The sequence below is a fragment of the Diplotaxodon limnothrissa genome, linkage group LG3, assembly GCF_057381915.1.
Source record: "Diplotaxodon limnothrissa isolate DT_005_m linkage group LG3, D_limnothrissa_male_GT1.1, whole genome shotgun sequence".
In the NCBI taxonomy this organism is placed as follows: Eukaryota; Metazoa; Chordata; class Actinopteri; order Cichliformes; family Cichlidae; genus Diplotaxodon; species Diplotaxodon limnothrissa.
Genome location: NC_140598.1, coordinates 42,264,691 through 42,290,677, shown reverse-complemented (window position 1 = coordinate 42,290,677; position 25,987 = coordinate 42,264,691). Strand labels below are relative to the sequence as shown.

Below are 25,987 nucleotides of genomic sequence, written 5' to 3'. Positions count from 1 at the left end.
CTATTGCAATGTGTGACTATAATAAAACTTGGTGTTGCAATGTGTCATTGAGAATTATTTGGAGGAATTTGGAACATCCTAAAAGGATTCTCAGGAATCTGGAACATTCCAATAGAACTCTCAAAAATCCTAAAATAGCTCTTGTGAATTCGAAACATTCTAAAAGAATTCTCAGGAATCTGGAACAGTCTAAGAACGCTCAGGAATCTGGAACATTCTAATAGAACTCTCAAAAATCCTAAAATAGCTCTTGTGAATTCGAAACATTCTAAAAGAATTCTCAGGAATACAGGGTTAACTTTTGATACTTCTTTTTAAATACTCTCATTACTACCTTTCCCTAGCCCATCGTTGTAAATAGGAATATCTTTGTAATAACTTACTTGGTTACCTTGTGGTACAAATGTAACACGAGTGTGTGTTACATGAGACTACGCTCTTGCCCTAGTTCCATTTCAGTTAATATCTGTTGAATACAATTTACAGATGTTCAAGAAATAAAACTCTCAAGTCCAATCCACTTCAAGTCCAACTTCAATAGAAGAATCAGAGCCTTCCAGAGACGGTCTCACGTCTCTCATGGTCAGTCATTTTGACCTTTCACTAATGATGTTGAAGTACAGATAGGCAACAATAGCTTCGGCTTTTGTAAGGCATCAGTGGAGAAGAAGATTAACAGAAGAGTGAGCAGGATATTGTTTGTTTTTATAATAATGCGATTAATACATGAATAAAAGAAATTCTTTTGCAAAAGTCATTTACAATGTGCAGGTGTTTCATATATTTTTATTCACAGTGTCAACACTGACTGGTTAGTGGCTACTCAAGTGTGCTTCAAGTCCACCGCATTGTAAGGTGTTAGATTGTGTGGTCTAAGGATCTGGGTTAAGACTCCAGGCTCCTCACACATGTGGGTTGAAATCCTATTGCTGCAATAAGAGTTTAACCAGGGCAGGCAGATGCTATTGTATCCAAAAACATTCAGGCAAGTATTAAACATGTTTTTCTAAAACAGCAAGAGCATCACTGAATGTTCTGGGCTTCTATTTTGTGCTGCACTTTTCAAGTTTTACTATCTAGATTTTTGCGATGAGGTCCTTACTCGCATTGGTAGCATGACCGAGCGGTCTAAGGTGCTGGATTAAGGCTCCAGTCTCTTCGGAGGCGTGGGTTCGAATCCCACTGCTGCCATAGTGTTCTAGCGGCAAAGTTTTGTTTCTTCCATGCCTTACCAATAAATTGTAAGGGCTGCAGTGGAAATCAAATCTGTTATAGAATGTCTGTCAAGTCCAAACATGCAGGAAACCCATCAGGAGCAATTCTTCCAAACCACATTAGGCACGTGCTGTAAAGTCATTTACAACTTGCATGTTTTTCATGTCTTTTTGTTCATGGTCTCATCACTGACTGGTTAGTGGACTTTCCCACATGCCACTCAAGTGTGCTTCAAGTCCAGTCCACTCCCTTGTAATGTGCTTTTGAGCAGAACCTGCAACTGCTGGAGAATTGATTAAGGTGCTGCTATGTTGGTCTCACCAAGGCTGCAGAGTGACAAGAGTATCCTTGATTTCATGACAGTGGAGCAGTCCCATATGGTCTAGCGGCTAGAATGCCTGGTTCTAACCCAGCAGCACGAGCACGACAGTGGCGCATTACCAAACCAATCCCATATGGTCTAGCGGTTAGGATTCCTGGTTTTCACCCAGGCGACCCGGGTTCAACTCCCGGTATGGGAACATGTCTTTAATGTGCCCACAAGCCAATGTGTTCTTTGTGTTAATCCCACGATGGATTACATAGGGCAAAGTTGTTGGCTGAAGGCAAACATCAGGTAAGGCTAAGCACATGGCATAACGGTTCAGATCGGGACTGTACAGTCTTCAGTGATGAGGATGTACACAAGCAGGCCTGCAATTATGAGCGGCGAGTCAAGGTGGCTGTTTATGTGAAAATCAAATGAGCTTCTTTGAAACAAGGGTGGGTGCATTAAGGGTACGTCTCTTGCCATCTTACAATGCTGTGATTGGAACCCTTCCTTGACTCTCTGTGAATGGTGATCCTGCCTGTTGATCAGTGCTTATGACAAGTTGCATATGGACAATGATGAAACTGAGCCAAGAGCCCATTGTTAATCAGGGTTGATGAACAGGTTTTAACCAGGACAGGCAGATGTTTTTGTGTCCAAAAAGTATTAAACATGTTTTTCTACAACAGTAAGAGCATCACTGAATGTTCTGAGCTCCTATTTTGTGCTGCACTTTTTCAAGTTTTACTGTCTAGAGTTTTGCGATGAGGTCCTCACTCGCAATGGTAGCATGACCGAGCGGTCTAAGGTGCTGGATTTAGGCTCCAGTCTCTTCGGAGGCGTGGGTTCGAATCCCACTGCTGCCATAGTCTTCAGGTTCTTTTCGTGTTTCTTCCATCCCCTACCAATAAATTGTAAGGGCTGCAGTGGAACTCAAATCTGTTACAGAATGTCTGTCAAGTACAATCAAGCAGGAATCTCATCAAGAGCAATTCTTCCAAACCAGGGTGATAAGATAAGATAACCTTTATTAGTCCCACACGTGGGAAATTTGTTTTGTCACAGCAGGAAGTGGACAGTGCAAAAGTTATGAGGCAAAAATTAGAATACAATAAGAATAAATACAGTACACAACTGTACAGAATAGAATAAAATAAAATACTATATACAGTAGAATAAAATAAAATAAATATACAATAAGATAAAAATAGAATACAAATACAAATACTATATACAACTGAGTAAAAATACAACGATGACAGAAGGATTATTGCACTTAGTATTATTGCATATGTATGGATGTGTGTGCTTGATCAGTTAAAGTCTTTATTATGGAGTCTGACAGCAGTGGGGAGGAAAGACCTGCGAAATCTCTCCGTCCCACACCGTGGGTGCCGCAGTCTCCCACTGAAGGAGCTGCTCAGTGCTGTCACAGTCTGCTGCATGGGGTGGGAGATGTTGTCCAACAGGGATGACAGCTTAGCCGCCGTTCTCCTGTCACTCACCACCTCCACTGGGTCCAGAGGGCATCCTAGAACAGAGCTGGCCCTTCGGATCACCCTGTTCAGTCTCTTCCTGTCCCCAGCAGAGATGCTGCCGCCCCAGCAGACCACGCCATAAAAGATAGCAGAAGCCACAACAGAGTCATAGAAGGTCTTCAGGAGTGGGCCCTCCACTCCAAACGACCTGAGTCTCCGCAGCAGGTACAGCCTGCTCTGCCCTTTCCTGTAGAGGGCGTCTGAGTTATGAGTCCAGTCCAGTCTATTGTTCAGATGAACACCAAGGTACCTGTAGCTGTCCACAGCCTCAATGTCCATACCTTGGATGTTCAGTGGTTGCAGTGGAGAATGCTTGTGCCTGCGGAAGTCTACCACCAGTTCCTTGGTTTTACTGGCGTTGATCTGGAGGTAGTTCAGCTGGCACCAGTCCACAAAGTCTTGGGTCAGACCTCTGTACTCCTTGTCGTCCCCATCAGTGATGAGGCCGACTATTGCAGAGTCATCAGAGAACTTCTGCAGGAAGCACTGGGTGGAATTGTGGGAGAAGTCTGCAGTGTAGATGGTGAAGAGGAACGGAGCCAGAACCGTTCCCTGTGGGGCCCCCGTACTGCAGACGACCCTGTCCGACACACAGCCCTGAGTCCTCACATACTGTGGTCGGTCGGTGAGGTAGTCCAGGATCCAGGTAGTGAGGTGATGGTCCACTCCAGAGTTCTCCAGCTTATCCTTTAGAACCGAGGGAAGAATGGTGTTGAAGGCACTGGAGAAATCAAAGAACATGATTCTCACAGTGCTTCCAGCGGTCTCCATGATGTTAGGTGTTGTGCAAGTTTTCCATTCAATAAAGCCTCCAGACAAGCGGTCAGTGGTAGCTAACATTCTTTAATAATAACAAGAACAGAAGCCAAGCTTGGTGAAGGAATGCATCATTGCGGGGCAGACGATGGGCAGAGTCCCTAACTGAGTCTAGCATGGCCTTCAGTTACATACCTCTTACAGGAACTAAAGGCAGTACACAGCTGTTTTCACACCTTTGGTACCCCCACCCCCAAAGAAAGTTTCACACTCCCTTGCCACCTCTTACAGTGGAGAAGGAGACAAAAGACTCCTCCCCCCACTCTGGGTCCTTTATGTGTGAATGCTTCCCTCAAACATCCTGAGATACCATCTGTTACCAGTATGAGTGTGAGAGACATGCTGAAATCCAGTGGCACCAAGGTATTATACAACCACAAGGGGACCATGAGTATGTTAAGCTATTTTCAGATGTGCGCTGCTATTTAACCCTCCGCACCCCATGACAGCAACGGACAGCCAGGAGTTTTTGTAGGTGAATAACATCAACATTTGACAATAATATTGCTCGGTTATGATAGTGAGGTGATCTGTTGAGGATATCTGTTGGTAGGTGCTGTTCCTGACAATGTAGCTGCTGTTAGCAGAAACTTCTATAAGCTTTGGAGGTAATGCCACCAGACTTGGTCAATTACCCAGAAAACTCTATTGCAATGTGTGACTATAATAAAACTTGGTGTTGCAATGTGTCATTGAGAATTATTTGGAGGAATTTGGAACATCCTAAAAGGATTCTCAGGAATCTGGAACATTCCAATAGAACTCTCAAAAATCCTAAAATAGCTCTTGTGAATTCGAAACATTCTAAAAGAATTCTCAGGAATCTGGAACAGTCTAAGAACGCTCAGGAATCTGGAACATTCTAATAGAACTCTCAAAAATCCTAAAATAGCTCTTGTGAATTCGAAACATTCTAAAAGAATTCTCAGGAATACAGGGTTAACTTTTGATACTTCTTTTTAAATACTCTCATTACTACCTTTCCCTAGCCCATCGTTGTAAATAGGAATATCTTTGTAATAACTTACTTGGTTACCTTGTGGTACAAATGTAACACGAGTGTGTGTTACATGAGACTACGCTCTTGCCCTAGTTCCATTTCAGTTAATATCTGTTGAATACAATTTACAGATGTTCAAGAAATAAAACTCTCAAGTCCAATCCACTTCAAGTCCAACTTCAATAGAAGAATCAGAGCCTTCCAGAGACGGTCTCACGTCTCTCATGGTCAGTCATTTTGACCTTTCACTAATGATGTTGAAGTACAGATAGGCAACAATAGCTTCGGCTTTTGTAAGGCATCAGTGGAGAAGAAGATTAACAGAAGAGTGAGCAGGATATTGTTTGTTTTTATAATAATGCGATTAATACATGAATAAAAGAAATTCTTTTGCAAAAGTCATTTACAATGTGCAGGTGTTTCATATATTTTTATTCACAGTGTCAACACTGACTGGTTAGTGGCTACTCAAGTGTGCTTCAAGTCCACCGCATTGTAAGGTGTTAGATTGTGTGGTCTAAGGATCTGGGTTAAGACTCCAGGCTCCTCACACATGTGGGTTGAAATCCTATTGCTGCAATAAGAGTTTAACCAGGGCAGGCAGATGCTATTGTATCCAAAAACATTCAGGCAAGTATTAAACATGTTTTTCTAAAACAGCAAGAGCATCACTGAATGTTCTGGGCTTCTATTTTGTGCTGCACTTTTCAAGTTTTACTATCTAGATTTTTGCGATGAGGTCCTTACTTGCATTGGTAGCATGACCGAGCGGTCTAAGGTGCTGGATTAAGGCTCCAGTCTCTTCGGAGGCGTGGGTTCGAATCCCACTGCTGCCATAGTGTTCTAGCGGCAAAGTTTTGTTTCTTCCATGCCTTACCAATAAATTGTAAGGGCTGCAGTGGAAATCAAATCTGTTATAGAATGTCTGTCAAGTCCAAACATGCAGGAAACCCATCAGGAGCAATTCTTCCAAACCACATTAGGCACGTGCTGTAAAGTCATTTACAACTTGCATGTTTTTCATGTCTTTTTGTTCATGGTCTCATCACTGACTGGTTAGTGGACTTTCCCACATGCCACTCAAGTGTGCTTCAAGTCCAGTCCACTCCCTTGTAATGTGCTTTTGAGCAGAACCTGCAACTGCTGGAGAATTGATTAAGGTGCTGCTATGTTGGTCTCACCAAGGCTGCAGAGTGACAAGAGTATCCTTGATTTCATGACAGTGGAGCAGTCCCATATGGTCTAGCGGCTAGAATGCCTGGTTCTAACCCAGCAGCACGAGCACGACAGTGGCGCATTACCAAACCAATCCCATATGGTCTAGCGGTTAGGATTCCTGGTTTTCACCCAGGCGACCCGGGTTCAACTCCCGGTATGGGAACATGTCTTTAATGTGCCCACAAGCCAATGTGTTCTTTGTGTTAATCCCACGATGGATTACATAGGGCAAAGTTGTTGGCTGAAGGCAAACATCAGGTAAGGCTAAGCACATGGCATAACGGTTCAGATCGGGACTGTACAGTCTTCAGTGATGAGGATGTACACAAGCAGGCCTGCAATTATGAGCGGCGAGTCAAGGTGGCTGTTTATGTGAAAATCAAATGAGCTTCTTTGAAACAAGGGTGGGTGCATTAAGGGTACGTCTCTTGCCATCTTACAATGCTGTGATTGGAACCCTTCCTTGACTCTCTGTGAATGGTGATCCTGCCTGTTGATCAGTGCTTATGACAAGTTGCATATGGACAATGATGAAACTGAGCCAAGAGCCCATTGTTAATCAGGGTTGATGAACAGGTTTTAACCAGGACAGGCAGATGTTTTTGTGTCCAAAAAGTATTAAACATGTTTTTCTACAACAGTAAGAGCATCACTGAATGTTCTGAGCTTCTATTTTGTGCTGCACTTTTTCAAGTTTTACTGTCTAGAGTTTTGCGATGAGGTCCTCACTCGCAATGGTAGCATGACCGAGCGGTCTAAGGTGCTGGATTTAGGCTCCAGTCTCTTCGGAGGCGTGGGTTCGAATCCCACTGCTGCCATAGTCTTCAGGTTCTTTTCGTGTTTCTTCCATCCCCTACCAATAAATTGTAAGGGCTGCAGTGGAACTCAAATCTGTTACAGAATGTCTGTCAAGTACAATCAAGCAGGAATCTCATCAAGAGCAATTCTTCCAAACCAGGGTGATAAGATAAGATAACCTTTATTAGTCCCACACGTGGGAAATTTGTTTTGTCACAGCAGGAAGTGGACAGTGCAAAAGTTATGAGGCAAAAATTAGAATACAATAAGAATAAATACAGTACACAACTGTACAGAATAGAATAAAATAAAATACTATATACAGTAGAATAAAATAAAATAAATATACAATAAGATAAAAATAGAATACAAATACAAATACTATATACAACTGAGTAAAAATACAACGATGACAGAAGGATTATTGCACTTAGTATTATTGCATATGTATGGATGTGTGTGCTTGATCAGTTAAAGTCTTTATTATGGAGTCTGACAGCAGTGGGGAGGAAAGACCTGCGAAATCTCTCCGTCCCACACCGTGGGTGCCGCAGTCTCCCACTGAAGGAGCTGCTCAGTGCTGTCACAGTCTGCTGCATGGGGTGGGAGATGTTGTCCAACAGGGATGACAGCTTAGCCGCCGTTCTCCTGTCACTCACCACCTCCACTGGGTCCAGAGGGCATCCTAGAACAGAGCTGGCCCTTCGGATCACCCTGTTCAGTCTCTTCCTGTCCCCAGCAGAGATGCTGCCGCCCCAGCAGACCACGCCATAAAAGATAGCAGAAGCCACAACAGAGTCATAGAAGGTCTTCAGGAGTGGGCCCTCCACTCCAAACGACCTGAGTCTCCGCAGCAGGTACAGCCTGCTCTGCCCTTTCCTGTAGAGGGCGTCTGAGTTATGAGTCCAGTCCAGTCTATTGTTCAGATGAACACCAAGGTACCTGTAGCTGTCCACAGCCTCAATGTCCATACCTTGGATGTTCAGTGGTTGCAGTGGAGAATGCTTGTGCCTGCGGAAGTCTACCACCAGTTCCTTGGTTTTACTGGCGTTGATCTGGAGGTAGTTCAGCTGGCACCAGTCCACAAAGTCTTGGGTCAGACCTCTGTACTCCTTGTCGTCCCCATCAGTGATGAGGCCGACTATTGCAGAGTCATCAGAGAACTTCTGCAGGAAGCACTGGGTGGAATTGTGGGAGAAGTCTGCAGTGTAGATGGTGAAGAGGAACGGAGCCAGAACCGTTCCCTGTGGGGCCCCCGTACTGCAGACGACCCTGTCCGACACACAGCCCTGAGTCCTCACATACTGTGGTCGGTCGGTGAGGTAGTCCAGGATCCAGGTAGTGAGGTGATGGTCCACTCCAGAGTTCTCCAGCTTATCCTTTAGAACCGAGGGAAGAATGGTGTTGAAGGCACTGGAGAAATCAAAGAACATGATTCTCACAGTGCTTCCAGCGGTCTCCATGATGTTAGGTGTTGTGCAAGTTTTCCATTCAATAAAGCCTCCAGACAAGCGGTCAGTGGTAGCTAACATTCTTTAATAATAACAAGAACAGAAGCCAAGCTTGGTGAAGGAATGCATCATTGCGGGGCAGACGATGGGCAGAGTCCCTAACTGAGTCTAGCATGGCCTTCAGTTACATACCTCTTACAGGAACTAAAGGCAGTACACAGCTGTTTTCACACCTTTGGTACCCCCACCCCCAAAGAAAGTTTCACACTCCCTTGCCACCTCTTACAGTGGAGAAGGAGACAAAAGACTCCTCCCCCCACTCTGGGTCCTTTATGTGTGAATGCTTCCCTCAAACATCCTGAGATACCATCTGTTACCAGTATGAGTGTGAGAGACATGCTGAAATCCAGTGGCACCAAGGTATTATACAACCACAAAGGGACCATGAGTATGTTAAGCTATTTTCAGATGTGCGCTGCTATTTAACCCTCCGCACCCCATGACAGCAACGGACAGCCAGGAGTTTTTGTAGGTGAATAACATCAACATTTGACAATAATATTGCTCGGTTATGATAGTGAGGTGAGCTGTTGAGGATATCTGTTGGTAGGTGCTGTTCCTGACAATGTAGCTGCTGTTAGCAGAAACTTCTATAAGCTTTGGAGGTAATGCCACCAGACTTGGTCAATTACCCAGAAAACTCTATTGCAATGTGTGACTATAATAAAACTTGGTGTTGCAATGTGTCATTGAGAATTATTTGGAGGAATTTGGAACATCCTAAAAGGATTCTCAGGAATCTGGAACATTCCAATAGAACTCTCAAAAATCCTAAAATAGCTCTTGTGAATTCGAAACATTCTAAAAGAATTCTCAGGAATCTGGAACAGTCTAAGAACGCTCAGGAATCTGGAACATTCTAATAGAACTCTCAAAAATCCTAAAATAGCTCTTGTGAATTCGAAACATTCTAAAAGAATTCTCAGGAATACAGGGTTAACTTTTGATACTTCTTTTTAAATACTCTCATTACTACCTTTCCCTAGCCCATCGTTGTAAATAGGAATATCTTTGTAATAACTTACTTGGTTACCTTGTGGTACAAATGTAACACGAGTGTGTGTTACATGAGACTATGCTCTTGCCCTAGTTCCATTTCAGTTAATATCTGTTGAATACAATTTACAGATGTTCAAGAAATAAAACTCTCAAGTCCAATCCACTTCAAGTCCAACTTCAATAGAAGAATCAGAGCCTTCCAGAGACGGTCTCACGTCTCTCATGGTCAGTCATTTTGACCTTTCACTAATGATGTTGAAGTACAGATAGGCAACAATAGCTTCGGCTTTTGTAAGGCATCAGTGGAGAAGAAGATTAACAGAAGAGTGAGCAGGATATTGTTTGTTTTTATAATAATGCGATTAATACATGAATAAAAGAAATTCTTTTGCAAAAGTCATTTACAATGTGCAGGTGTTTCATATATTTTTATTCACAGTGTCAACACTGACTGGTTAGTGGCTACTCAAGTGTGCTTCAAGTCCACCGCATTGTAAGGTGTTAGATTGTGTGGTCTAAGGATCTGGGTTAAGACTCCAGGCTCCTCACACATGTGGGTTGAAATCCTATTGCTGCAATAAGAGTTTAACCAGGGCAGGCAGATGCTATTGTATCCAAAAACATTCAGGCAAGTATTAAACATGTTTTTCTAAAACAGCAAGAGCATCACTGAATGTTCTGGGCTTCTATTTTGTGCTGCACTTTTCAAGTTTTACTATCTAGATTTTTGCGATGAGGTCCTTACTCGCATTGGTAGCATGACCGAGCGGTCTAAGGTGCTGGATTAAGGCTCCAGTCTCTTCGGAGGCGTGGGTTCGAATCCCACTGCTGCCATAGTGTTCTAGCGGCAAAGTTTTGTTTCTTCCATGCCTTACCAATAAATTGTAAGGGCTGCAGTGGAAATCAAATCTGTTATAGAATGTCTGTCAAGTCCAAACATGCAGGAAACCCATCAGGAGCAATTCTTCCAAACCACATTAGGCACGTGCTGTAAAGTCATTTACAACTTGCATGTTTTTCATGTCTTTTTGTTCATGGTCTCATCACTGACTGGTTAGTGGACTTTCCCACATGCCACTCAAGTGTGCTTCAAGTCCAGTCCACTCCCTTGTAATGTGCTTTTGAGCAGAACCTGCAACTGCTGGAGAATTGATTAAGGTGCTGCTATGTTGGTCTCACCAAGGCTGCAGAGTGACAAGAGTATCCTTGATTTCATGACAGTGGAGCAGTCCCATATGGTCTAGCGGCTAGAATGCCTGGTTCTAACCCAGCAGCACGAGCACGACAGTGGCGCATTACCAAACCAATCCCATATGGTCTAGCGGTTAGGATTCCTGGTTTTCACCCAGGCGACCCGGGTTCAACTCCCGGTATGGGAACATGTCTTTAATGTGCCCACAAGCCAATGTGTTCTTTGTGTTAATCCCACGATGGATTACATAGGGCAAAGTTGTTGGCTGAAGGCAAACATCAGGTAAGGCTAAGCACATGGCATAACGGTTCAGATCGGGACTGTACAGTCTTCAGTGATGAGGATGTACACAAGCAGGCCTGCAATTATGAGCGGCGAGTCAAGGTGGCTGTTTATGTGAAAATCAAATGAGCTTCTTTGAAACAAGGGTGGGTGCATTAAGGGTACGTCTCTTGCCATCTTACAATGCTGTGATTGGAACCCTTCCTTGACTCTCTGTGAATGGTGATCCTGCCTGTTGATCAGTGCTTATGACAAGTTGCATATGGACAATGATGAAACTGAGCCAAGAGCCCATTGTTAATCAGGGTTGATGAACAGGTTTTAACCAGGACAGGCAGATGTTTTTGTGTCCAAAAAGTATTAAACATGTTTTTCTACAACAGTAAGAGCATCACTGAATGTTCTGAGCTCCTATTTTGTGCTGCACTTTTTCAAGTTTTACTGTCTAGAGTTTTGCAATGAGGTCCTCACTCGCAATGGTAGCATGACCGAGCGGTCTAAGGTGCTGGATTTAGGCTCCAGTCTCTTCGGAGGCGTGGGTTCGAATCCCACTGCTGCCATAGTCTTCAGGTTCTTTTCGTGTTTCTTCCATCCCCTACCAATAAATTGTAAGGGCTGCAGTGGAACTCAAATCTGTTACAGAATGTCTGTCAAGTACAATCAAGCAGGAATCTCATCAAGAGCAATTCTTCCAAACCAGGGTGATAAGATAAGATAACCTTTATTAGTCCCACACGTGGGAAATTTGTTTTGTCACAGCAGGAAGTGGACAGTGCAAAAGTTATGAGGCAAAAATTAGAATACAATAAGAATAAATACAGTACACAACTGTACAGAATAGAATAAAATAAAATACTATATACAGTAGAATAAAATAAAATAAATATACAATAAGATAAAAATAGAATACAAATACAAATACTATATACAACTGAGTAAAAATACAACGATGACAGAAGGATTATTGCACTTAGTATTATTGCATATGTATGGATGTGTGTGCTTGATCAGTTAAAGTCTTTATTATGGAGTCTGACAGCAGTGGGGAGGAAAGACCTGCGAAATCTCTCCGTCCCACACCGTGGGTGCCGCAGTCTCCCACTGAAGGAGCTGCTCAGTGCTGTCACAGTCTGCTGCATGGGGTGGGAGATGTTGTCCAACAGGGATGACAGCTTAGCCGCCGTTCTCCTGTCACTCACCACCTCCACTGGGTCCAGAGGGCATCCTAGAACAGAGCTGGCCCTTCGGATCACCCTGTTCAGTCTCTTCCTGTCCCCAGCAGAGATGCTGCCGCCCCAGCAGACCACGCCATAAAAGATAGCAGAAGCCACAACAGAGTCATAGAAGGTCTTCAGGAGTGGGCCCTCCACTCCAAACGACCTGAGTCTCCGCAGCAGGTACAGCCTGCTCTGCCCTTTCCTGTAGAGGGCGTCTGAGTTATGAGTCCAGTCCAGTCTATTGTTCAGATGAACACCAAGGTACCTGTAGCTGTCCACAGCCTCAATGTCCATACCTTGGATGTTCAGTGGTTGCAGTGGAGAATGCTTGTGCCTGCGGAAGTCTACCACCAGTTCCTTGGTTTTACTGGCGTTGATCTGGAGGTAGTTCAGCTGGCACCAGTCCACAAAGTCTTGGGTCAGACCTCTGTACTCCTTGTCGTCCCCATCAGTGATGAGGCCGACTATTGCAGAGTCATCAGAGAACTTCTGCAGGAAGCACTGGGTGGAATTGTGGGAGAAGTCTGCAGTGTAGATGGTGAAGAGGAACGGAGCCAGAACCGTTCCCTGTGGGGCCCCCGTACTGCAGACGACCCTGTCCGACACACAGCCCTGAGTCCTCACATACTGTGGTCGGTCGGTGAGGTAGTCCAGGATCCAGGTAGTGAGGTGATGGTCCACTCCAGAGTTCTCCAGCTTATCCTTTAGAACCGAGGGAAGAATGGTGTTGAAGGCACTGGAGAAATCAAAGAACATGATTCTCACAGTGCTTCCAGCTGTCTCCATGATGTTAGGTGTTGTGCAAGTTTTCCATTCAATAAAGCCTCCAGACAAGCGGTCAGTGGTAGCTAACATTCTTTAATAATAACAAGAACAGAAGCCAAGCTTGGTGAAGGAATGCATCATTGCGGGGCAGACGATGGGCAGAGTCCCTAACTGAGTCTAGCATGGCCTTCAGTTACATACCTCTTACAGGAACTAAAGGCAGTACACAGCTGTTTTCACACCTTTGGTACCCCCACCCCCAAAGAAAGTTTCACACTCCCTTGCCACCTCTTACAGTGGAGAAGGAGACAAAAGACTCCTCCCCCCACTCTGGGTCCTTTATGTGTGAATGCTTCCCTCAAACATCCTGAGATACCATCTGTTACCAGTATGAGTGTGAGAGACATGCTGAAATCCAGTGGCACCAAGGTATTATACAACCACAAGGGGACCATGAGTATGTTAAGCTATTTTCAGATGTGCGCTGCTATTTAACCCTCCGCACCCCATGACAGCAACGGACAGCCAGGAGTTTTTGTAGGTGAATAACATCAACATTTGACAATAATATTGCTCGGTTATGATAGTGAGGTGAGCTGTTGAGGATATCTGTTGGTAGGTGCTGTTCCTGACAATGTAGCTGCTGTTAGCAGAAACTTCTATAAGCTTTGGAGGTAATGCCACCAGACTTGGTCAATTACCCAGAAAACTCTATTGCAATGTGTGACTATAATAAAACTTGGTGTTGCAATGTGTCATTGAGAATTATTTGGAGGAATTTGGAACATCCTAAAAGGATTCTCAGGAATCTGGAACATTCCAATAGAACTCTCAAAAATCCTAAAATAGCTCTTGTGAATTCGAAACATTCTAAAAGAATTCTCAGGAATCTGGAACAGTCTAAGAACGCTCAGGAATCTGGAACATTCTAATAGAACTCTCAAAAATCCTAAAATAGCTCTTGTGAATTCGAAACATTCTAAAAGAATTCTCAGGAATACAGGGTTAACTTTTGATACTTCTTTTTAAATACTCTCATTACTACCTTTCCCTAGCCCATCGTTGTAAATAGGAATATCTTTGTAATAACTTACTTGGTTACCTTGTGGTACAAATGTAACACGAGTGTGTGTTACATGAGACTATGCTCTTGCCCTAGTTCCATTTCAGTTAATATCTGTTGAATACAATTTACAGATGTTCAAGAAATAAAACTCTCAAGTCCAATCCACTTCAAGTCCAACTTCAATAGAAGAATCAGAGCCTTCCAGAGACGGTCTCACGTCTCTCATGGTCAGTCATTTTGACCTTTCACTAATGATGTTGAAGTACAGATAGGCAACAATAGCTTCGGCTTTTGTAAGGCATCAGTGGAGAAGAAGATTAACAGAAGAGTGAGCAGGATATTGTTTGTTTTTATAATAATGCGATTAATACATGAATAAAAGAAATTCTTTTGCAAAAGTCATTTACAATGTGCAGGTGTTTCATATATTTTTATTCACAGTGTCAACACTGACTGGTTAGTGGCTACTCAAGTGTGCTTCAAGTCCACCGCATTGTAAGGTGTTAGATTGTGTGGTCTAAGGATCTGGGTTAAGACTCCAGGCTCCTCACACATGTGGGTTGAAATCCTATTGCTGCAATAAGAGTTTAACCAGGGCAGGCAGATGCTATTGTATCCAAAAACATTCAGGCAAGTATTAAACATGTTTTTCTAAAACAGCAAGAGCATCACTGAATGTTCTGGGCTTCTATTTTGTGCTGCACTTTTCAAGTTTTACTATCTAGATTTTTGCGATGAGGTCCTTACTCGCATTGGTAGCATGACCGAGCGGTCTAAGGTGCTGGATTAAGGCTCCAGTCTCTTCGGAGGCGTGGGTTCGAATCCCACTGCTGCCATAGTGTTCTAGCGGCAAAGTTTTGTTTCTTCCATGCCTTACCAATAAATTGTAAGGGCTGCAGTGGAAATCAAATCTGTTATAGAATGTCTGTCAAGTCCAAACATGCAGGAAACCCATCAGGAGCAATTCTTCCAAACCACATTAGGCACGTGCTGTAGAGTCATTTACAACTTGCATGTTTTTCATGTCTTTTTGTTCATGGTCTCATCACTGACTGGTTAGTGGACTTTCCCACATGCCACTCAAGTGTGCTTCAAGTCCAGTCCACTCCCTTGTAATGTGCTTTTGAGCAGAACCTGCAACTGCTGGAGAATTGATTAAGGTGCTGCTATGTTGGTCTCACCAAGGCTGCAGAGTGACAAGAGTATCCTTGATTTCATGACAGTGGAGCAGTCCCATATGGTCTAGCGGCTAGAATGCCTGGTTCTAACCCAGCAGCACGAGCACGACAGTGGCGCATTACCAAACCAATCCCATATGGTCTAGCGGTTAGGATTCCTGGTTTTCACCCAGGCGACCCGGGTTCAACTCCCGGTATGGGAACATGTCTTTAATGTGCCCACAAGCCAATGTGTTCTTTGTGTTAATCCCACGATGGATTACATAGGGCAAAGTTGTTGGCTGAAGGCAAACATCAGGTAAGGCTAAGCACATGGCATAACGGTTCAGATCGGGACTGTACAGTCTTCAGTGATGAGGATGTACACAAGCAGGCCTGCAATTATGAGCGGCGAGTCAAGGTGGCTGTTTATGTGAAAATCAAATGAGCTTCTTTGAAACAAGGGTGGGTGCATTAAGGGTACGTCTCTTGCCATCTTACAATGCTGTGATTGGAACCCTTCCTTGACTCTCTGTGAATGGTGATCCTGCCTGTTGATCAGTGCTTATGACAAGTTGCATATGGACAATGATGAAACTGAGCCAAGAGCCCATTGTTAATCAGGGTTGATGAACAGGTTTTAACCAGGACAGGCAGATGTTTTTGTGTCCAAAAAGTATTAAACATGTTTTTCTACAACAGTAAGAGCATCACTGAATGTTCTGAGCTCCTATTTTGTGCTGCACTTTTTCAAGTTTTACTGTCTAGAGTTTTGCGATGAGGTCCTCACTCGCAATGGTAGCATGACCGAGCGGTCTAAGGTGCTGGATTTAGGCTCCAGTCTCTTCGGAGGCGTGGGTTCGAATCCCACTGCTGCCATAGTCTTCAGGTTCTTTTCGTGTTTCTTCCATCCCCTACCAATAAATTGTAAGGGCTGCAGTGGAACTCAAATCTGTTACAGAATGTCTGTCAAGTACAATCAAGCAGGAATTTCATCAAGAGCAATTCTTCCAAACCAGGGTGATAAGATAAGATAACCTTTATTAGTCCCACACGTGGGAAATTTGTTTTGTCACAGCAGGAAGTGGACAGTGCAAAAGTTATGAGGCAAAAATTAGAATACAATAAGAATAAATACAGTACACAACTGTACAGAATAGAATAAAATAAAATACTATATACAGTAGAATAAAATAAAATAAATATACAATAAGATAAAAATAGAATACAAATACAAATACTATATACAACTGAGTAAAAATACAACGATGACAGAAGGATTATTGCACTTAGTATTATTGCATATGTATGGATGTGTGTGCTTGATCAGTTAAAGTCTTTATTATGGAGTCTGACAGCAGTGGGGAGGAAAGACCTGCGAAATCTCTCCGTCCCACACCGTGGGTGCCGCAGTCTCCCACTGAAGGAGCTGCTCAGTGCTGTCACAGTCTGCTGCATGGGGTGGGAGATGTTGTCCAACAGGGATGACAGCTTAGCCGCCGTTCTCCTGTCACTCACCACCTCCACTGGGTCCAGAGGGCATCCTAGAACAGAGCTGGCCCTTCGGATCACCCTGTTCAGTCTCTTCCTGTCCCCAGCAGAGATGCTGCCGCCCCAGCAGACCACGCCATAAAAGATAGCAGAAGCCACAACAGAGTCATAGAAGGTCTTCAGGAGTGGGCCCTCCACTCCAAACGACCTGAGTCTCCGCAGCAGGTACAGCCTGCTCTGCCCTTTCCTGTAGAGGGCGTCTGAGTTATGAGTCCAGTCCAGTCTATTGTTCAGATGAACACCAAGGTACCTGTAGCTGTCCACAGCCTCAATGTCCATACCTTGGATGTTCAGTGGTTGCAGTGGAGAATGCTTGTGCCTGCGGAAGTCTACCACCAGTTCCTTGGTTTTACTGGCGTTGATCTGGAGGTAGTTCAGCTGGCACCAGTCCACAAAGTCTTGGGTCAGACCTCTGTACTCCTTGTCGTCCCCATCAGTGATGAGGCCGACTATTGCAGAGTCATCAGAGAACTTCTGCAGGAAGCACTGGGTGGAATTGTGGGAGAAGTCTGCAGTGTAGATGGTGAAGAGGAACGGAGCCAGAACCGTTCCCTGTGGGGCCCCCGTACTGCAGACGACCCTGTCCGACACACAGCCCTGAGTCCTCACATACTGTGGTCGGTCGGTGAGGTAGTCCAGGATCCAGGTAGTGAGGTGATGGTCCACTCCAGAGTTCTCCAGCTTATCCTTTAGAACCGAGGGAAGAATGGTGTTGAAGGCACTGGAGAAATCAAAGAACATGATTCTCACAGTGCTTCCAGCGGTCTCCATGATGTTAGGTGTTGTGCAAGTTTTCCATTCAATAAAGCCTCCAGACAAGCGGTCAGTGGTAGCTAACATTCTTTAATAATAACAAGAACAGAAGCCAAGCTTGGTGAAGGAATGCATCATTGCGGGGCAGACGATGGGCAGAGTCCCTAACTGAGTCTAGCATGGCCTTCAGTTACATACCTCTTACAGGAACTAAAGGCAGTACACAGCTGTTTTCACACCTTTGGTACCCCCACCCCCAAAGAAAGTTTCACACTCCCTTGCCACCTCTTACAGTGGAGAAGGAGACAAAAGACTCCTCCCCCCACTCTGGGTCCTTTATGTGTGAATGCTTCCCTCAAACATCCTGAGATACCATCTGTTACCAGTATGAGTGTGAGAGACATGCTGAAATCCAGTGGCACCAAGGTATTATACAACCACAAAGGGACCATGAGTATGTTAAGCTATTTTCAGATGTGCGCTGCTATTTAACCCTCCGCACCCCATGACAGCAACGGACAGCCAGGAGTTTTTGTAGGTGAATAACATCAACATTTGACAATAATATTGCTCGGTTATGATAGTGAGGTGAGCTGTTGAGGATATCTGTTGGTAGGTGCTGTTCCTGACAATGTAGCTGCTGTTAGCAGAAACTTCTATAAGCTTTGGAGGTAATGCCACCAGACTTGGTCAATTACCCAGAAAACTCTATTGCAATGTGTGACTATAATAAAACTTGGTGTTGCAATGTGTCATTGAGAATTATTTGGAGGAATTTGGAACATCCTAAAAGGATTCTCAGGAATCTGGAACATTCCAATAGAACTCTCAAAAATCCTAAAATAGCTCTTGTGAATTCGAAACATTCTAAAAGAATTCTCAGGAATCTGGAACAGTCTAAGAACGCTCAGGAATCTGGAACATTCTAATAGAACTCTCAAAAATCCTAAAATAGCTCTTGTGAATTCGAAACATTCTAAAAGAATTCTCAGGAATACAGGGTTAACTTTTGATACTTCTTTTTAAATACTCTCATTACTACCTTTCCCTAGCCCATCGTTGTAAATAGGAATATCTTTGTAATAACTTACTTGGTTACCTTGTGGTACAAATGTAACACGAGTGTGTGTTACATGAGACTACGCTCTTGCCCTAGTTCCATTTCAGTTAATATCTGTTGAATACAATTTACAGATGTTCAAGAAATAAAACTCTCAAGTCCAATCCACTTCAAGTCCAACTTCAATAGAAGAATCAGAGCCTTCCAGAGACGGTCTCACGTCTCTCATGGTCAGTCATTTTGACCTTTCACTAATGATGTTGAAGTACAGATAGGCAACAATAGCTTCGGCTTTTGTAAGGCATCAGTGGAGAAGAAGATTAACAGAAGAGTGAGCAGGATATTGTTTGTTTTTATAATAATGCGATTAATACATGAATAAAAGAAATTCTTTTGCAAAAGTCATTTACAATGTGCAGGTGTTTCATATATTTTTATTCACAGTGTCAACACTGACTGGTTAATGGCTACTCAAGTGTGCTTCAAGTCCACCGCATTGTAAGGTGTTAGATTGTGTGGTCTAAGGATCTGGGTTAAGACTCCAGGCTCCTCACACATGTGGGTTGAAATCCTATTGCTGCAATAAGAGTTTAACCAGGGCAGGCAGATGCTATTGTATCCAAAAACATTCAGGCAAGTATTAAACATGTTTTTCTAAAACAGCAAGAGCATCACTGAATGTTCTGGGCTTCTATTTTGTGCTGCACTTTTCAAGTTTTACTATCTAGATTTTTGCGATGAGGTCCTTACTCGCATTGGTAGCATGACCGAGCGGTCTAAGGTGCTGGATTAAGGCTCCAGTCTCTTCGGAGGCGTGGGTTCGAATCCCACTGCTGCCATAGTGTTCTAGCGGCAAAGTTTTGTTTCTTCCATGCCTTACCAATAAATTGTAAGGGCTGCAGTGGAAATCAAATCTGTTATAGAATGTCTGTCAAGTCCAAACATGCAGGAAACCCATCAGGAGCAATTCTTCCAAACCACATTAGGCACGTGCTGTAAAGTCATTTACAACTTGCATGTTTTTCATGTCTTTTTGTTCATGGTCTCATCACTGACTGGTTAGTGGACTTTCCCACATGCCACTCAAGTGTGCTTCAAGTCCAGTCCACTCCCTTGTAATGTGCTTTTGAGCAGAACCTGCAACTGCTGGAGAATTGATTAAGGTGCTGCTATGTTGGTCTCACCAAGGCTGCAGAGTGACAAGAGTATCCTTGATTTCATGACAGTGGAGCAGTCCCATATGGTCTAGCGGCTAGAATGCCTGGTTCTAACCCAGCAGCACGAGCACGACAGTGGCGCATTACCAAACCAATCCCATATGGTCTAGCGGTTAGGATTCCTGGTTTTCACCCAGGCGACCCGGGTTCAACTCCCGGTATGGGAACATGTCTTTAATGTGCCCACAAGCCAATGTGTTCTTTGTGTTAATCCCACGATGGATTACATAGGGCAAAGTTGTTGGCTGAAGGCAAACATCAGGTAAGGCTAAGCACATGGCATAACGGTTCAGATCGGGACTGTACAGTCTTCAGTGATGAGGATGTACACAAGCAGGCCTGCAATTATGAGCGGCGAGTCAAGGTGGCTGTTTATGTGAAAATCAAATGAGCTTCTTTGAAACAAGGGTGGGTGCATTAAGGGTACGTCTCTTGCCATCTTACAATGCTGTGATTGGAACCCTTCCTTGACTCTCTGTGAATGGTGATCCTGCCTGTTGATCAGTGCTTATGACAAGTTGCATATGGACAATGATGAAACTGAGCCAAGAGCCCATTGTTAATCAGGGTTGATGAACAGGTTTTAACCAGGACAGGCAGATGTTTTTGTGTCCAAAAAGTATTAAACATGTTTTTCTACAACAGTAAGAGCATCACTGAATGTTCTGAGCTCCTATTTTGTGCTGCACTTTTTCAAGTTTTACTGTCTAGAGTTTTGCGATGAGGTCCTCACTCGCAATGGTAGCATGACCGAGCGGTCTAAGGTGCTGGATTTAGGCTCCAGTCTCTTCGGCGGCGTGGGTTCGAATCCCACTGCTGCCATAGTCTTCAGGTTCTTTTCGTGTTTCTTCCATCCCCTACCAATAAATTGTAAGGGCTGCAGTGGAACTCAAATCTGTTACAGAATGTCTGTCAAGTACAATCAAGCAGGAATCTCATCAAGAGCAATTCTTCCAAACCAGGGTGATAAGATAAGATAACCTTTATTAGTCCCACACGTGGGAAATTTGTTTTGTCACAGCAGGAAGTGGACAGTGCAAAAGTTATGAGGCAAAAATTAGAATACAATAAGAATAAATACAGTACACAACTGTACAGAATAGAATAAAATAAAATACTATATACAGTAGAATAAAATAAAATAAATATACAATAAGATAAAAATAGAATACAAATACAAATACTATATACAACTGAGTAAAAATACAACGATGACAGAAGGATTATTGCACTTAGTATTATTGCATATGTATGGATGTGTGTGCTTGATCAGTTAAAGTCTTTATTATGGAGTCTGACAGCAGTGGGGAGGAAAGACCTGCGAAATCTCTCCGTCCCACACCGTGGGTGCCGCAGTCTCCCACTGAAGGAGCTGCTCAGTGCTGTCACAGTCTGCTGCATGGGGTGGGAGATGTTGTCCAACAGGGATGACAGCTTAGCCGCCGTTCTCCTGTCACTCACCACCTCCACTGGGTCCAGAGGGCATCCTAGAACAGAGCTGGCCCTTCGGATCACCCTGTTCAGTCTCTTCCTGTCCCCAGCAGAGATGCTGCCGCCCCAGCAGACCACGCCATAAAAGATAGCAGAAGCCACAACAGAGTCATAGAAGGTCTTCAGGAGTGGGCCCTCCACTCCAAACGACCTGAGTCTCCGCAGCAGGTACAGCCTGCTCTGCCCTTTCCTGTAGAGGGCGTCTGAGTTATGAGTCCAGTCCAGTCTATTGTTCAGATGAACACCAAGGTACCTGTAGCTGTCCACAGCCTCAATGTCCATACCTTGGATGTTCAGTGGTTGCAGTGGAGAATGCTTGTGCCTGCGGAAGTCTACCACCAGTTCCTTGGTTTTACTGGCGTTGATCTGGAGGTAGTTCAGCTGGCACCAGTCCACAAAGTCTTGGGTCAGACCTCTGTACTCCTTGTCGTCCCCATCAGTGATGAGGCCGACTATTGCAGAGTCATCAGAGAACTTCTGCAGGAAGCACTGGGTGGAATTGTGGGAGAAGTCTGCAGTGTAGATGGTGAAGAGGAACGGAGCCAGAACCGTTCCCTGTGGGGCCCCCGTACTGCAGACGACCCTGTCCGACACACAGCCCTGAGTCCTCACATACTGTGGTCGGTCGGTGAGGTAGTCCAGGATCCAGGTAGTGAGGTGATGGTCCACTCCAGAGTTCTCCAGCTTATCCTTTAGAACCGAGGGAAGAATGGTGTTGAAGGCACTGGAGAAATCAAAGAACATGATTCTCACAGTGCTTCCAGCGGTCTCCATGATGTTAGGTGTTGTGCAAGTTTTCCATTCAATAAAGCCTCCAGACAAGCGGTCAGTGGTAGCTAACATTCTTTAATAATAACAAGAACAGAAGCCAAGCTTGGTGAAGGAATGCATCATTGCGGGGCAGACGATGGGCAGAGTCCCTAACTGAGTCTAGCATGGCCTTCAGTTACATACCTCTTACAGGAACTAAAGGCAGTACACAGCTGTTTTCACACCTTTGGTACCCCCACCCCCAAAGAAAGTTTCACACTCCCTTGCCACCTCTTACAGTGGAGAAGGAGACAAAAGACTCCTCCCCCCACTCTGGGTCCTTTATGTGTGAATGCTTCCCTCAAACATCCTGAGATACCATCTGTTACCAGTATGAGTGTGAGAGACATGCTGAAATCCAGTGGCACCAAGGTATTATACAACCACAAAGGGACCATGAGTATGTTAAGCTATTTTCAGATGTGCGCTGCTATTTAACCCTCCGCACCCCATGACAGCAACGGACAGCCAGGAGTTTTTGTAGGTGAATAACATCAACATTTGACAATAATATTGCTCGGTTATGATAGTGAGGTGAGCTGTTGAGGATATCTGTTGGTAGGTGCTGTTCCTGACAATGTAGCTGCTGTTAGCAGAAACTTCTATAAGCTTTGGAGGTAATGCCACCAGACTTGGTCAATTACCCAGAAAACTCTATTGCAATGTGTGACTATAATAAAACTTGGTGTTGCAATGTGTCATTGAGAATTATTTGGAGGAATTTGGAACATCCTAAAAGGATTCTCAGGAATCTGGAACATTCCAATAGAACTCTCAAAAATCCTAAAATAGCTCTTGTGAATTCGAAACATTCTAAAAGAATTCTCAGGAATCTGGAACAGTCTAAGAACGCTCAGGAATCTGGAACATTCTAATAGAACTCTCAAAAATCCTAAAATAGCTCTTGTGAATTCGAAACATTCTAAAAGAATTCTCAGGAATACAGGGTTAACTTTTGATACTTCTTTTTAAATACTCTCATTACTACCTTTCCCTAGCCCATCGTTGTAAATAGGAATATCTTTGTAATAACTTACTTGGTTACCTTGTGGTACAAATGTAACACGAGTGTGTGTTACATGAGACTACGCTCTTGCCCTAGTTCCATTTCAGTTAATATCTGTTGAATACAATTTACAGATGTTCAAGAAATAAAACTCTCAAGTCCAATCCACTTCAAGTCCAACTTCAATAGAAGAATCAGAGCCTTCCAGAGACGGTCTCACGTCTCTCATGGTCAGTCATTTTGACCTTTCACTAATGATGTTGAAGTACAGATAGGCAACAATAGCTTCGGCTTTTGTAAGGCATCAGTGGAGAAGAAGATTAACAGAAGAGTGAGCAGGATATTGTTTGTTTTTATAATAATGCGATTAATACATGAATAAAAGAAATTCTTTTGCAAAAGTCATTTACAATGTGCAGGTGTTTCATATATTTTTATTCACAGTGTCAACACTGACTGGTTAATGGCTACTCAAGTGTGCTTCAAGTCCACCGCATTGTAAGGTGTTAGATTGTGTGGTCTAAGGATCTGGGTTAAGACTCCAGGCTCCTCACACATGTGGGTTGAAATCCTATTGCTGCAATAAGAGTTTAACCAGGGCAGGCAGATGCTATTGTATCCAAAAACATTCAGGCAAGTATTAAACATGTTTTTCTAAAACAGCAAGAGCATCACTGAATGTTCTGGGCTTCTATTTTGTGCTGCACTTTTCAAGTTTTACTATCTAGATTTTTGCGATGAGGTCCTTACTCGCATTGGTAGCATGACCGAGCGGTCTAAGGTGCTGGATTAAGGCTCCAGTCTCTTCGGAGGCGTGGGTTCGAATCCCACTGCTGCCATAGTGTTCTAGCGGCAAAGTTTTGTTTCTTCCATGCCTTACCAATAAATTGTAAGGGCTGCAGTGGAAATCAAATCTGTTATAGAATGTCTGTCAAGTCCAAACATGCAGGAAACCCATCAGGAGCAATTCTTCCAAACCACATTAGGCACGTGCTGTAAAGTCATTTACAACTTGCATGTTTTTCATGTCTTTTTGTTCATGGTCTCATCACTGACTGGTTAGTGGACTTTCCCACATGCCACTCAAGTGTGCTTCAAGTCCAGTCCACTCCCTTGTAATGTGCTTTTGAGCAGAACCTGCAACTGCTGGAGAATTGATTAAGGTGCTGCTATGTTGGTCTCACCAAGGCTGCAGAGTGACAAGAGTATCCTTGATTTCATGACAGTGGAGCAGTCCCATATGGTCTAGCGGCTAGAATGCCTGGTTCTAACCCAGCAGCACGAGCACGACAGTGGCGCATTACCAAACCAATCCCATATGGTCTAGCGGTTAGGATTCCTGGTTTTCACCCAGGCGACCCGGGTTCAACTCCCGGTATGGGAACATGTCTTTAATGTGCCCACAAGCCAATGTGTTCTTTGTGTTAATCCCACGATGGATTACATAGGGCAAAGTTGTTGGCTGAAGGCAAACATCAGGTAAGGCTAAGCACATGGCATAACGGTTCAGATCGGGACTGTACAGTCTTCAGTGATGAGGATGTACACAAGCAGGCCTGCAATTATGAGCGGCGAGTCAAGGTGGCTGTTTATGTGAAAATCAAATGAGCTTCTTTGAAACAAGGGTGGGTGCATTAAGGGTACGTCTCTTGCCATCTTACAATGCTGTGATTGGAACCCTTCCTTGACTCTCTGTGAATGGTGATCCTGCCTGTTGATCAGTGCTTATGACAAGTTGCATATGGACAATGATGAAACTGAGCCAAGAGCCCATTGTTAATCAGGGTTGATGAACAGGTTTTAACCAGGACAGGCAGATGTTTTTGTGTCCAAAAAGTATTAAACATGTTTTTCTACAACAGTAAGAGCATCACTGAATGTTCTGAGCTCCTATTTTGTGCTGCACTTTTTCAAGTTTTACTGTCTAGAGTTTTGCGATGAGGTCCTCACTCGCAATGGTAGCATGACCGAGCGGTCTAAGGTGCTGGATTTAGGCTCCAGTCTCTTCGGCGGCGTGGGTTCGAATCCCACTGCTGCCATAGTCTTCAGGTTCTTTTCGTGTTTCTTCCATCCCCTACCAATAAATTGTAAGGGCTGCAGTGGAACTCAAATCTGTTACAGAATGTCTGTCAAGTACAATCAAGCAGGAATCTCATCAAGAGCAATTCTTCCAAACCAGGGTGATAAGATAAGATAACCTTTATTAGTCCCACACGTGGGAAATTTGTTTTGTCACAGCAGGAAGTGGACAGTGCAAAAGTTATGAGGCAAAAATTAGAATACAATAAGAATAAATACAGTACACAACTGTACAGAATAGAATAAAATAAAATACTATATACAGTAGAATAAAATAAAATAAATATACAATAAGATAAAAATAGAATACAAATACAAATACTATATACAACTGAGTAAAAATACAACGATGACAGAAGGATTATTGCACTTAGTATTATTGCATATGTATGGATGTGTGTGCTTGATCAGTTAAAGTCTTTATTATGGAGTCTGACAGCAGTGGGGAGGAAAGACCTGCGAAATCTCTCCGTCCCACACCGTGGGTGCCGCAGTCTCCCACTGAAGGAGCTGCTCAGTGCTGTCACAGTCTGCTGCATGGGGTGGGAGATGTTGTCCAACAGGGATGACAGCTTAGCCGCCGTTCTCCTGTCACTCACCACCTCCACTGGGTCCAGAGGGCATCCTAGAACAGAGCTGGCCCTTCGGATCACCCTGTTCAGTCTCTTCCTGTCCCCAGCAGAGATGCTGCCGCCCCAGCAGACCACGCCATAAAAGATAGCAGAAGCCACAACAGAGTCATAGAAGGTCTTCAGGAGTGGGCCCTCCACTCCAAACGACCTGAGTCTCCGCAGCAGGTACAGCCTGCTCTGCCCTTTCCTGTAGAGGGCGTCTGAGTTATGAGTCCAGTCCAGTCTATTGTTCAGATGAACACCAAGGTACCTGTAGCTGTCCATAGCCTCAATGTCCATACCTTGGATGTTCAGTGGTTGCAGT

General features: G+C 43.9%; 18 non-coding genes across 18 annotated transcripts; all 18 read left to right on the top strand.

Annotated features, from left to right (window-relative positions):
• Positions 1-1,109: 1,109 nt before the first annotated feature.
• On the top strand, positions 1,110-1,191 carry trnal-aag (transfer RNA leucine (anticodon AAG)). The gene has a single exon. It is a non-coding gene; the product is annotated as a tRNA-Leu (tRNA).
• A 473-nt stretch (positions 1,192-1,664) lies between these two features.
• On the top strand, positions 1,665-1,736 carry trnae-uuc (transfer RNA glutamic acid (anticodon UUC)). The gene has a single exon. It is a non-coding gene; the product is annotated as a tRNA-Glu (tRNA).
• Positions 1,737-2,309: 573 nt separating this feature from the next.
• Positions 2,310-2,391, top strand: trnal-uag (transfer RNA leucine (anticodon UAG)). The gene has a single exon. It is a non-coding gene; the product is annotated as a tRNA-Leu (tRNA).
• Positions 2,392-5,633: 3,242 nt separating this feature from the next.
• trnal-aag (transfer RNA leucine (anticodon AAG)) lies at positions 5,634-5,715 on the top strand. The gene has a single exon. It is a non-coding gene; the product is annotated as a tRNA-Leu (tRNA).
• Positions 5,716-6,188: 473 nt separating this feature from the next.
• On the top strand, positions 6,189-6,260 carry trnae-uuc (transfer RNA glutamic acid (anticodon UUC)). Its single transcript has one exon. It is a non-coding gene; the product is annotated as a tRNA-Glu (tRNA).
• Positions 6,261-6,833: 573 nt separating this feature from the next.
• trnal-uag (transfer RNA leucine (anticodon UAG)) lies at positions 6,834-6,915 on the top strand. Its single transcript has one exon. It is a non-coding gene; the product is annotated as a tRNA-Leu (tRNA).
• A 3,242-nt stretch (positions 6,916-10,157) lies between these two features.
• trnal-aag (transfer RNA leucine (anticodon AAG)) lies at positions 10,158-10,239 on the top strand. Its single transcript has one exon. It is a non-coding gene; the product is annotated as a tRNA-Leu (tRNA).
• Positions 10,240-10,712: 473 nt separating this feature from the next.
• Positions 10,713-10,784, top strand: trnae-uuc (transfer RNA glutamic acid (anticodon UUC)). The gene has a single exon. It is a non-coding gene; the product is annotated as a tRNA-Glu (tRNA).
• A 573-nt stretch (positions 10,785-11,357) lies between these two features.
• Positions 11,358-11,439, top strand: trnal-uag (transfer RNA leucine (anticodon UAG)). The gene has a single exon. It is a non-coding gene; the product is annotated as a tRNA-Leu (tRNA).
• A 3,242-nt stretch (positions 11,440-14,681) lies between these two features.
• On the top strand, positions 14,682-14,763 carry trnal-aag (transfer RNA leucine (anticodon AAG)). Its single transcript has one exon. It is a non-coding gene; the product is annotated as a tRNA-Leu (tRNA).
• Positions 14,764-15,236: 473 nt separating this feature from the next.
• On the top strand, positions 15,237-15,308 carry trnae-uuc (transfer RNA glutamic acid (anticodon UUC)). The gene has a single exon. It is a non-coding gene; the product is annotated as a tRNA-Glu (tRNA).
• A 573-nt stretch (positions 15,309-15,881) lies between these two features.
• trnal-uag (transfer RNA leucine (anticodon UAG)) lies at positions 15,882-15,963 on the top strand. Its single transcript has one exon. It is a non-coding gene; the product is annotated as a tRNA-Leu (tRNA).
• Positions 15,964-19,205: 3,242 nt separating this feature from the next.
• trnal-aag (transfer RNA leucine (anticodon AAG)) lies at positions 19,206-19,287 on the top strand. Its single transcript has one exon. It is a non-coding gene; the product is annotated as a tRNA-Leu (tRNA).
• Positions 19,288-19,760: 473 nt separating this feature from the next.
• trnae-uuc (transfer RNA glutamic acid (anticodon UUC)) lies at positions 19,761-19,832 on the top strand. Its single transcript has one exon. It is a non-coding gene; the product is annotated as a tRNA-Glu (tRNA).
• Positions 19,833-20,405: 573 nt separating this feature from the next.
• On the top strand, positions 20,406-20,487 carry trnal-uag (transfer RNA leucine (anticodon UAG)). Its single transcript has one exon. It is a non-coding gene; the product is annotated as a tRNA-Leu (tRNA).
• Positions 20,488-23,729: 3,242 nt separating this feature from the next.
• On the top strand, positions 23,730-23,811 carry trnal-aag (transfer RNA leucine (anticodon AAG)). Its single transcript has one exon. It is a non-coding gene; the product is annotated as a tRNA-Leu (tRNA).
• A 473-nt stretch (positions 23,812-24,284) lies between these two features.
• Positions 24,285-24,356, top strand: trnae-uuc (transfer RNA glutamic acid (anticodon UUC)). Its single transcript has one exon. It is a non-coding gene; the product is annotated as a tRNA-Glu (tRNA).
• Positions 24,357-24,929: 573 nt separating this feature from the next.
• Positions 24,930-25,011, top strand: trnal-uag (transfer RNA leucine (anticodon UAG)). Its single transcript has one exon. It is a non-coding gene; the product is annotated as a tRNA-Leu (tRNA).
• Positions 25,012-25,987: the final 976 nt, after the last annotated feature.